We start from the raw sequence: 12,884 nt of genomic DNA, 5'->3' as shown, positions 1-12,884 counted from the left end.
TCGTCCTGATTAAAGATGTTTAACCCTAACCACACTGCGTTTTTGGGCCGCTTCTCTTTCACCAGAAGAAAACCGTTACAATTGCTCCTTTAACTTTGACATGTTCACTTCCCCTGAGGCCCAGCAGAACAAACCCTGCACATCCAACCTGCAGAGTGCCTGCCGCCTCACCCTGACCACTCACAGGCTGTACAGCTAGGAGCTGGCTCTTCCAGACGGTGTGAACGTGATCAATGTCACGCCTTCAGCAGGTAAGAGAGAGCACTGGACCATAGTCACACTGCCCTTCACTCCTGTATATCGGGACAGTCCAGTTTGTTCCTCCATGGTAATGTAATCAACTTCCAAGGCATTGGCTAATTCTATTGAATGGAACCAGTTACACTGAAATTGGATTAGTGTGGGGGGTGGTCTTAATTGCTAGGCTGGTGTTTTAACTGTAGATTTCCGGGTTCATATAGCCCAAGTCAATTGTATTGAGTGTTTGTATGAGCTTACCCATGAAGTGTGGCTAAACTAACTACCTACTTATTGTTCTTGTTTCATGTCATCTGAGCGCATCCTCCCTGCAGCCGGCCGGTGGCGCTCCGTATCTTCTGGCCACGTTTTTTTCAGACGTGAAGGTGAGGTTCTGGAGATGCAGGGCGGCTGCAGTGGAGCCAGACGCCCAGGAGCTGACGTACATCTGGGATGAGTGGCCTCTGCTGGTGGAAGAGGGGCTAGGCAATAGCCGCGCCGTTACAGTGCTGGGCACACCAGTAGAGCTCAGCTGTTGTCACACCAGCCGCAATGCAGTGGCCTACCGACACAACCCTAGCCCTCACCAAACCCTAACCACTTAAGAACAGGGCTCCGGGCAGCCGAGCGGAAATGGAGGAAAACTCGCCTCCCTGCGGACCTGGCATCCTTTCACTCCCTCCTCTCTACATTTTCCTCCTCTGTCTCTGCTGCTAAAGCCACTTTCTACCATTCTAAGTTCCAAGCATCTGCCTCTAACCCTAGGAAGCTCTTTGCCACCTTCTCCTCCCTCCTGAATCCTCCCCCCTCCCTCCTCCCTCTCTGCAGATGACTTCGTCAACCATTTTGAAAAGAAGGTCGATGACATCCGATCCTCGTTTGCTAAGTCAAACGACACCGCTGGTTCTGCTCACACTGCCCTACCCTATGCTCTGACCTCTTTCTCCCCTCTCTCTCCAGATGAAATCTCGCGTCTTGTGACGGCCGGCCGCCCAACAACCTGCCCGCTTGACCCTATCCCCTCCTCTCTTCTCCAGACCATTTCCGGAGACCTTCTCCCTTACCTCACCTCGCTCATCAACTCATCCCTGACCGCTGGCTACGTCCCTCCCGTCTTCAAGAGAGCGAGAGTTGCACCCCTTCTGAAAAAACCTACACTCGATCCCTCCGATGTCAACAACTACAGACCAGTATCCCTTCTCTCTTTTCTCTCCAAAACTCTTGAGCGTGCCGTCCTTGGCCAGCTCTACCGCTATCTCTCTCAGAATGACCTTCTTGATCCAAATCAGTCAGGTTTCAAGACTAGTCATTCAACTGAGACTGCTCTTCTCTGTATCACGGAGGCGCTCCGCACTGCTAAAGCTAACTCTCTCTCCTCTGCTCTCATCCTTCTAGACCTATCGGCTGCCTTCGATACTGTGAACCATCAGATCCTCCTCTCCACCCTCTCCGAGTTGGGCATCTCCGGCGCGGCCCACGCTTGATTGCGTCCTACCTGACAGGTCGCTCCTACCAGGTGGCGTGGCGAGAATCTGTCTCCTCACCACGCGCTCTCACCACTGGTGTCCCCCAGGGCTCTGTTCTAGGCCCTCTCTTATTCTCGCTATACACCAAGTCACTTGGCTCTGTCATAACCTCACATGGTCTCTCCTATCATTGCTATGCAGACGACACACAATTAATCTTCTCCTTTCCCCCTTCTGATGACCAGGTGGCGAATCGCATCTCTGCATGTCTGGCAGACATATCAGTGTGGATGACGGATCACCACCTCAAGCTGAACCTCAGCAAGACGGAGCTCCTCTTCCTCCCGGGGAAGGACTGCCCGTTCCATGATCTCGCCATCACGGTTGACAACTCCATTGTGTCCTCCTCCCAGAGCGCTAAGAACCTTGGCGTGATCCTGGACAACACCCTGACGTTCTCAACTAACATCAAGGCGGTGTCCCGTTCCTGTAGGTTCATGCTCTACAACATCCGCAGAGTACGACCCTGCCTCACACAGGAAGCGGCGCAGGTCCTAATCCAGGCACTTGTCATCTCCCGTCTTGATTACTGCAACTCGCTGTTGGCTGGGCTCCCTGCCTGTGCCATTAAACCCCTACAACTCATCCAGAACGCCGCAGCCCGTCTGGTGTTCAACCTTCCCAAGTTCTCTCACGTCACCCCGCTCCTCCGCTCTCTCCACTGGCTTCCAGTTGAAGCTCGCATCCGCTACAAGACCATGGTGCTCGCCTACGGAGCTGTGAGGGGAACGGCACCTCAGTACCTCCAGGCTCTGATCAGGCCCTACACCCAAACAAGGGCACTGCGTTCATCCACCTCTGGCCTGCTCGCCTCCCTACCACTGAGGAAGTACAGTTCCCGCTCAGCCCAGTCAAAACTGTTCGCTGCTCTGGCCCCCAATGGTGGAACAAACTCCCTCACGACGCCAGGACAGCGGAGTCAATCACCACCTTCCGGAGACACCTGAAACCCCACCTCTTCAAGGAATACCTAGGATAGGGTAAGTAAGGGTAGGTAATCCTTCTCCCCCCCAACAAGATTTAGATGCAAGTGGCTGTTCCACTGGTTGTCATAAGGTGTATGCACCAATTTGTAAGTCGCTCTGGATAAGAGCGTCTGCTAAATGACTTAAATGTAATGTAATGTAAATGTAACTTAAGCCATAAGAACCACTGGTCCACATAGGGATATTCCAGTGTCCAGTGTCCAGTCCACAGGCAGCTCCCACTGGGTGCTAGACAACAACATGGAGAGTGGTACGAAGAAGCTGAATATGCAGAATAATAATCTGGACATCTACCTGCCCAGCGATGACTGCCAGGGGAGCTTTGGTAAGAGTCTGGTCCACCTGGACTGGGTCTCCAGGGAAGACGGCTCCCACATTCTCACTGCGGGGATTGGTTCCAAAATCTACATGTACGGCCTGCTCTCTGGTTAACCTCCCGAGCTGGGACTCTCTGAGGGCCACAGGGAGCAGAGCTCCTCCCACCTGGTCCTACTGCGCTCCGCGGACCTTGTCTCCTCCGTGGAGGGCTCCCTGCCCATCCCCGTTTCCCTGTCCTGGGTGAAGGACGGCATCCTGGTGGTGGGCATGGACTGCAAGATGCATGTGTACACCCAGTGGCAGCCTCCTGCCCTGGCCATGTCCACGGCTCCCAAGACCATCACGACAGAAATTATCATGCTTCCATGACCAGCCTGACCCAGAAACTGAGTGGTAAGAGGACAGCTGCTGTTTGAGGCAGCGCACCACCTGTTCCCAACGCTGCCCCACCTGTTCCCAACGCTGCCCCAATACCACCCGGTACAGCTGCTGGAGCTCATGGACCTGGGGAAGGTCCTGCGGGCCAAGGCCATCCTCTCCCACCTGGTCAAGTGCATCGCTGGAGAGATCGTGGCCCTCAAAGACGATGACACCAACCAGGAGGAGTGTCCCCGCTTCCACACCATCAGCACCAACGGCAGCACCACCAGGGACCCCAAGCCCTTCAGCAAGGGTGAGAGTTACTCAGAGATTGAGTCCATCACTCCACTGCCCTTGTACACGCTGCTGGTGGCTGATGAGGACTGCTCTCCCAAGCCTAAAGACAAGGTGTCCAGCTTGAGTGGCCACAGGTCCAGTCAGACGGACGCCTACAATGAACTTTTCCAGAGCAGTGGGGTGTGTGTGGAGGACCTGGAGCCCATGGACAGTGACCAGTAGGATGGCGGTGCTAAGGTCATAGACCAGTCCCAGTACAGTCCCACCTTCTTTGTGCCCGAGCATGCCGAGGTCCTATCCAGCCACCTGCTCCACTCCAGCCTGTCGGGTATGACCCTCATGGAGCAGATGTCCATCAAAGGCCTTGCCAACACCATCACCAGCATCAGGGCGAGTGCACAAACTGCCCTCCACAGTCCTTCTCCAAATAAATGTTGTTTTATGGACTAATATAAACCATATCTCAAAAGGGTGTATCATTGACTAGGTGGAGAAACTTTGGATGTGTGCGGTCTGAAGTTCCTGCTGACCACCCTGCCCATTGCGCCCAGCTTCTCCGACAAGGTAGGCAAGGCTGAACTCAACAGTATAGCATACAGCACAGTGGGTTTGATTCCTTCATGGGCCACCTATGCTGATTTAGCCAATTTATTGTGGGGTTTTCCCTTGACATAGTCAAAAATACTAAAAAGACTTTAAAAAATATTTTCCTGAACCATGGGTCAGATAGACTCCAGATTTGGTATATAGACTCAATGATTTGGACTCTAATTGATTTGAGAATGGTTAGATGCGGCATTCAAAGTCTGCCACGCTACACCACTAGATGGCACCATATCACACAAGGGCTTTTAAGAACTGACCCGATGGACATGGGGCCATGAAGTTTGGTATGTAAACCTTATGTAAAGCTCCTTAGAACATCGTTTCCCAAACTCTTCCCTGGGGAATCCAAGGGGTGCATGTTTTGTTTTTTGCCCTTGCGCCAGTGGTGGAAAAAGTATCCAATTGTCATGCTTGAGTAAAAGCAAAGATACCTTTAATAGAAAATGACTGGAGTCACCCAATAAAATACTACTTGACTACTTGGTTTTAAATATACTTAAGTATCGAAAGTTAAAGTAAATCATTTCAAATTACTTATATTAAGCAAACCAGACAGCATCATTTTTATTTTTCAAATTTACAGCCAGGAGCACACTCCAACATAATTTACAAATGCAACATGTGTTTAGTGAGTCTGGCAGATCCGAGGCAGTATGGATGTTCTGTTGATAAATGGATGAATTGGACCATTTCTGTCCTGCTAAGCATTCAAAATGTAACGAGTACTTTTGGGTGTCAGGGAAAATGTATGGAGTAAAAAGTACATTATTTATAAGTTGTCAAAAATATAGATACTCCAAAAAAACTACTGAAGTACTTTACAACATTGCCTAGCACTACACAGCTTATTCAAATAATAAACACATCACGCTTTGATTATCTGAATCATCTGTGTAGTGCTAGGGTAATAACCTTAATATGCACCCCTTGAGGTCCCCGGGACCGAGTTTGGGAAATGCTGCCTTAGAGGCTGTGTGAATATAAAGCTACTGCAACCCATAGAGAATTATAGAGCCTCTAGCATGGGCAGTGCCATTGAGGGCTTCAACCATTTTAATGTAGTCAACTGGGTGGGACTTCCAACTTCATTGGAGACATGTCCAACAGGGTCATCAGGAGGAATCAGCCAGTCGTGAGGAAGAAAATTGTCTACTTCAAAATGGAGATTGCTTCAAAGGTACGGCCCATGTGCACATAATGGGATCTGTATAGGGATGCTTATTTTTATTTGTATTAGCTAAAATCACTTTGGATAAATGACCATAATATTAGTATTTTATGATCAAGTATCAAAGTGTATTCGTCACGTGCACAGGATACGACGGGTGTACAACAGTACAGTGAAATTCTTACCTTGAGAGCTCTTTCCAACAATACAGTGATAATAATTATAATAATAGAAAATTGAGTACAAAAAATTAAAGTAAGAATAAAAACCACACAAGAACAACAATGAGAGGTAAAGAAACATGAGAATGCAAGTACTGTATGTACAGGTCAGTGCCAGTACCTTATTCAAATTGCAGGGGAACTGGAGAAGTTGAGGTAGGTATATAAATACAAAAACCCTTTGGAAATACCTGGATTTCTGCATAAATTGGTCATAATTTGATCTGATCTTCATCCAGGTCACAACAACAGACAAACACAGTCTGCTAAAACTAATGACACACAATTATACGTTTTGATGTCTTTATTTAACAAACAGTGTAAACATTGACAGTACAGGGTGGGAAAAGTATGTGAACCTTTGGATCTAATAACTGGTTGACCCTCTTTTGGCAGCAATAATCTCAACCAAATGTTTTCTGTAGTTGCGGATCAGACCTGCCAAATGGTCCGGAGGAATTTTGGACCATTCCTCTTCACAAAACTGTTTCAGTTCAGCAACATTCTTGGGATGTCTGGTGTGAACTGCCACAGCATCACAATTGGGTTGAGGTCATGACTCTGACTGGGCCACTCCAGAAGGCCTATTTTCTTCTGTTGAAGTCATTCTGTTGTTGATTTACTTCTGTGTTTTGGGTCGTTGTCCTGTTGCATCACATCAACTTCTGTTGAGCTTCAATTGGCAGACAGATAGCCTAACATTATCCTGCAAAATGTCTTGGTAAACTTGGGAATTCATTTTTCCGTTGATGATAGCAAGCAGTCCAGGCCCTGAAACAGCAAAACAGCCCCAAACCGTGATGCTCCCTCCACCATACTTTACAGTTGGGATGAGGTTTTGATGTTGGTGTGCTGTGCCTTTTTTGTTGTTGTAAGTAAGTAAGTAAGTAAGTAAGTAAGTAAGTAAGTAAGTAAGCAAGTAACAGGAGTAATAGTGCCCAGTAGCAGGATAAATCAAACAACCGTAGCTCCTGAGGCCTGGTGCTGTGTAGACTTGTGTGATGATGGATTGTCTGATAATCTGTATTTGGTTCTTCAGGCTTGTCCACCTGTCAATACGCCTGGGCTTTCAACTCTGAGGCTGAGGAGGCCGAGGAGGCTGAGGAGGCCTGAACTACACGCCATGGGCTGGTGGCTCAGGAGCACCAATAAACTTCGGTGGTATATTGAAAAGGTGAGCACAAGTGCTTTCAGAAAGTATTCACACCACTTGACAATTTCCACATTTTGTTCCAGCCTGAATTTAAATGGATTAAATTGAATGTATGTGTCACTGGCCTACACATAATACAAATCAAATCAAATCAAATTTTATACCCCATAATGTCAAAGTAAGTATTCAACCCTTTGTTATGACAAGCCTAAATAAGTTGAAGTTAGAATTTGCTTAAGTCAAATAAGTTGCATGCACTCACACTGTGTGTAATAGTGTTTAATGTGATTTTTGAATGACTACCTCATCTCTGTACCCCACACATACAATTATCTGTAAGATCCCTCAGGTGAGCACCCACAAAGACCAGGGAGCTTTTCCAACCACAAAGACCAGGGAGCTTTTCCAATGCCTCGAAATGAAGGGAACCTATTGGTAGATGGGTAAAAAATAAAAAAACAAACAAATATCCCTTTGAGCATGAAGTTAGTAATTCCTCGTTGGATGGTGTATCAAAACACCCAGTCATGACAAAGATACATGTGTTCTTCCTAAATCAGCTGCCGGAGAGGAAGGAAACCGTTCAGAGGTTTCACCATGAGGCCAATGGTGACTCAACTTAAAACAGTTAGCGTTTAATGGCTGTGATTGGAGAGAACTGAGGATTGATCAACAACATTGTAGTTACTCCACAATACTAACGTAAATGAGAGTGGAAAGAAGGAAGCCTTTACAGAAATAAAAATATTCCAAAAACATCCATCCTGTTTGCAATAAGGCACTAAAGTAAAACTGCAAAGAAATTCACTTTATGTCCTGAATAAAAAGCATTATGTTTGGGGCCACTTTTGGTATTTTCAAGCTTGGTGGTGGCTGCATCATGTTATTGGTATGCTTGTCAGCGGCAATGACTATGGAGTTTTTTTAGGATAAAAATAAAGGTAATAGAGCTAAGCGCAGGAAAAATCCTGGAGAAAAACCTGGTTCAGTCTGCTTTCCAACAAACCCTGGGAGATATTCACTTTTCAGCAGGTAAATAACCTAAAACACAAGACCAAATATATAAACTGGAGTTGTTTACTAAGACGGCATTTGAATTAAATCGGTTTGAATATCTATGGCAAGACTTAAATGGCTGCCTTGCAATGATCAACAACCAACTTGACAGCGCTAGAAGAATTTTGAAAACAATAATGTGCAAATATTGTACAATCCAGGTGTACAAACCTCTGACTTACCCAGAAAGACTCACCGCTGTAATCGCTGCCAAGGGTGATTCTAACATGTATTGACTCAGGGGTGTGAATACGTATGTAAATGAGAGATTTATATACTTAATTTTCAATACATTTGCAGAAATGTCTGAGAGCATGTTTTCAATTAGTCATTATGGAGTTGTGTGTGTGTGTGTGTGTGTGTGTGTGTGTGTGTGTGTGTGTGTGTGTGTGTGTGTGTGTGTGTGTGTGTGTGTGTGTGTGTGTGTGTGTGTGTGTGTGTGTGTGTGTGTGTGTGTGTGTGTGTGTGTGTGTGTGTGTGTGTGTGTGTGTAAAAATGTAATCCATTTTGAATTCAGGCTGTAACACAACAACATGTGGAATAAGTCAAGGGGTTTCAATACTTTCTGAAGGCATTGTAAATCTTTATATATGTAATTATTGATTGGTTGTCCTACTTTTATATCTCAAAGAATAAGGCAAAGTCCGGTTTTGCTGCACTACTGAATTCAATATTGTAAATGAGCGTGTGTGTGGAATGACCTATATACTTGTTTTTATACCTCTGTTATTCATCAGGTAGCAAAAGCATATTTTCAAAGGCAGAGCGATCCTCTGGACGCCGCAATATTCTATCTCGCTATGTAAAAGAAAGCGGTGGTCTGGGGACTGTTCAGGTAGTGTCTTTGAGAAGATCTTGAATATCATTCCCCAAAACTCCTGACAAGATTGGAACAATTCTTTCACATTATAGAAAGTCAGTCTATTGACAACTTGTGTTGTTCCATCAAGGTCTAAGAAGAATGTCAAAATGACAGCTTTCTTCAGCAACAACTTCAGTGAGGACCGGTGGAGGAAGGCTGCTTTAAAGAACGCCTCCTCTCTGCTTTAAAGAATGCCTTCGCTCTGCTGGGGAAGCAACGCTTCCAGCACTCTGCATCCTTCCTTCTACTGGCAGGCTCCCTCAAGGATGCTGTTGAGGTAATAATGTCCTCATATCGCTGTAAGCAGATAGATATATCTGTAGTGTGCTTTTTCATAATTTTCTCTTTTTCTTCTTAAATAGTCATTCAAAATATGTTTTTGAGCATTTTATGCAAATTATGTCTGGCCAGGCCAAGGGGAGAGCTGACCTTGTTGGATATTCCTGATATTCCTGGAGGTATTTTTCTGTTCTGTTACTGCAATTACTTTCAACACAAATGCTGGGTGGGGGTTGGCTTGCCTTGTTCAGGTTGGCCTGGAAAAGATGCAGGAACTGCATCTGGCCAAGGTGATCTCCCTGCTATACGAGTCTGAGTTTGAGACGTCCTCCACCTACAAGCACATCCCGCAGAAGCACATGCTAGGCCAAGCCCGCCAGCTGCCTGCCCACCAGGACACTTTCCTGTCATGCGCAGCATGGTGGAGAACTACAGCCGGCCACTTCTCACTCTGCTTGATAAGCCTGCTGCCCTAAACCCAGGCTCCTCCTAGGCTGGCCACACCACACCACACCACTTTTCAGATATGAGGTTCAATCATTTTGTCAGTTATTTTGAGGTTAATTAAGGATAGAGCTGTGGTTTGCAGGTACCTTGTCCATGTCCCCCTGTAACCCTGAGGTTTTCAACTTCTACACCTACCTCCGTACACATCCGCTACTGCTGCGCCGCCTCGCCAAGGTTGGTCTGATGGCGGTGGGCCGCATTGCCCACTCCATCAGCCTGTTGGAGAGGAGGCTGTTCTTTACGGCAGCCTACGCACACATGCAGGCCGGCTGCCCTATATGCTGGCTCTGGAGGTCTTCTCCAAAATGCCCAAAGTCCTCAAAGGATCCATGGGACAGCGACAAGGAGGAGAAGAACAATGATTATGAACCAAAGGGTTTGGCCATGAAAAACACCAGCACTAATAACAACTGCAGCATCTTCCAGGACGCAGTCTCTCCATTGACGGAGACACCACTAGAAGAGGACGACATACTCATGCCCTCAGGGGACATCCTGGCCAAGTTCGGCGCCCATCTGAAGATCCTGACCACAGACCAACGGACGCGGTCCACGGGTTACGACCTGGACAGGGGGAAGCTGCGCTACCAGCTGTGCCAGTGGCTGAAGAGGGAGGTGGTTGCCCTGCAGAGGTGTTGCAGCTACAAGCCCTGCCTGCTGGAGCTGGCCCAGGGCATGGCAGGACCAGGGAGAGAGGAGGCCCAGGCCCAGCCTGGAGAGGTCCAACACACTCGCAGATACTGGCTCCAGAGCAACCAGCCTCTCCTGCCCATGTTCCTCAGCTACTGCAGCCTGCACGGCTCCCACGGGAGGCTTGGCCTCTGCGCACATGGAGCTCATCCTGCTACTGCAGGAGTCCCAACAGGTACAGCACACACAATGTATGTTGTAATTCTTACACATAGGCTACATGTTGTCAATCGTATCATAAATTGGAACAAATTGATGCCATATCTGCATACTAGTATCTGCATATCTGCAAACCCTTCAAACAAAAAACTACGAACACAACTAAGAAAGAGGCTCTTGCATCTCAGTACTTGACAGCAAGTGTCAGAGGAGGGATAGGGAGGAAGAGTAACTACACAAACACTAAAGCAAAGAACCATAACAAAACTAAAGTGTGTTGTTTAGTCTGAGGTTGGTGTTTGCCTTAAAGCAGCAAACCGTGGTTTCCAGGGTGGCTGTGGTTTCATGTAGCTGATCGGTGCCATCAATGACATCTCCAGTGTGTGGCTGTGTGACAGGCGGTGCTGATTCTGATTCTCAGCTCTCTTCTCTTCTGAGAGGCCTCGTCCTACTTTTAGGGAGATTTGGAAAAATATGATTTGTGTCACAGACACCAGGAACACACACACTGCTCTCCTCGGAAGCTTTCGTAACATCATACCATGACAGGAACTCCTCTGACTCGACTGTTTGAGAGGACTTGCTTTTTCTTTGACATCAAAGCAGCAAGTCTCTGATCTGATGCGTGAACCGCAGTGTGGTAGCCAGCATGGAATTTATTAGCAATTTTTATTTCCAAGCTTGAGAGTTGTTTATGATGTTCATTCAGTTTATGTATATTCTTTGTTAGTGTGTGTGTGTGCGCTGATGTGTATTGATCGTTAGGAACAGGAAGGATCAGACCAAAACGCAGCGTGGTAAGTGTCAATGTTAATTTTAATAAATAAACTGAACACTGCAATAACCAAAAAACAACAAAGAGAGAGCGTGAACAAAACAAAACAGTTCTTCTGTAAGGTGAAGACACAAAAAACAGAAAACAACTACCCACAACCCATAGTGGGAAAACAGGCTGCCAAAGTATGGTTCTCAGATGGGAACCATACCAGGCCAAACACCTAGAAATATAACACACAGAACCAAAACATAGAATGCCCACCCCAACTCACGCCCTGACCAAACTAAAATAGAGACATAAAAAAGGATCTACGGTCAGGACGTGGCATGATGGTCTTCATTCAGTCACGCCACGCTACTCTATGTCCACAGGATGACCATGTCCAGAAGCCATAACCTCCGACCTCCACCACGGCTCCATCCCACTCCTGCTGGCGTGCACTGCCAGCGCTAAAACGGTGGTGACCAACCCCATCGTCCATCTGACCAACCTCACCCACGATATCCTGCACACCATCAATGCACTGGACTCCCCACCACACCCAGATGTCATCAACAACGAGGTCAGACACATGCCTATACACCCGCCAAGGCTAGCATGCACTTTATTGAACTACACACAAAGATCATGTTAATAAATTGGAGTAGTAATTGTGTCTTGTCCCTTTTGGTAGTAACGTGCTTTAAATATGAAAACAGGGGGAAATTGTCTGAGCGTTTGAGTTTAGATTTTGTGATGTAAAGATCAGTGATTGGGTGAGTTGGCTGATTGGAGGGAGTGTTCCACTGATCTTAATGTATCTGTATGAATGTATATGTATGAATTCCTCCTGCTCTTTCAGATCTATGTGATGCACACACTTGCAGCCTCACTGTCTACCTGCATATACCAGTGTCTCTGTGATGGCCACAACTACAGGTGAGTCTAGATTCTAACACCCACCTCTTTGCTCTGTGCACTTGATGTCTGTACTAGAACGGCACATAACCATGAGAATGCTGGGAAATGCACATTAGGCAACATTTCAGACATTTGAGCTACACAGTGCACCATGCTGGTCATTTATGAACATTTGAACATCTTGGCCATGTTCTGTTATAATCTCCACACGGCACATCCAAAAGAGGACTGGCCACACCACATAGCCTGGTTCCTCTCTAGGTTTCTCCCTAGGTTTTGGCCTTTCTAGGGAGTTTTTCCTAGCCACCGTGCTTCTACACCTGCATTGCTTGCTGTTTGGGATTTTAGGCTGGGTTTCTGAACAGCACTTTGCTGATGTACGAAGGGTGTACGAAGGGCTATATAAATACATTTGATTTGATTTGCATCTGATCTTGAGAATCGACCTGTCAGTGTATGTAATAATTATCATAAAAAAATATAACTTTTTTCCTCCCCGTCCTGAAGTGGGATTTTAACCACCCCAAATTAAAATACTTGCTTTTTTTAATGATTTGATATGCCAACATGGGTCTACTTTAGGACCTAGGTTTAAAAGTCTAATAAGAGTAGCCTACTACTGAAATAGATCTGTCAACTGAGCCATACATTTGCATGGCCTTGTTTCTATGACAGCATATTGGATGACTGTCATTCATATTCCATTCACCCAGCTCAATGTTACATTGATAGGTTTAGGCTACTACAATGATACTCAAATTTTCCCTGTACCCATCATGAG

The 12,884-nt window shown here is 46.5% G+C and overlaps 1 pseudogene; it reads left to right on the top strand.

The window, feature by feature from the left end:
* On the top strand, window positions 1-12,125 carry LOC118357806 (dmX-like protein 1; annotated as a pseudogene).
* Window positions 12,126-12,884: the final 759 nt, after the last annotated feature.

The sequence above is a fragment of the Oncorhynchus keta genome, chromosome 25, assembly GCF_023373465.1.
Source record: "Oncorhynchus keta strain PuntledgeMale-10-30-2019 chromosome 25, Oket_V2, whole genome shotgun sequence".
Lineage (NCBI taxonomy): Eukaryota > Metazoa > Chordata > Actinopteri > Salmoniformes > Salmonidae > Oncorhynchus > Oncorhynchus keta.
The sequence above is the reverse complement of the archived record's forward strand: the minus strand, read 5'-3'. Positions and strand labels throughout refer to the sequence as shown.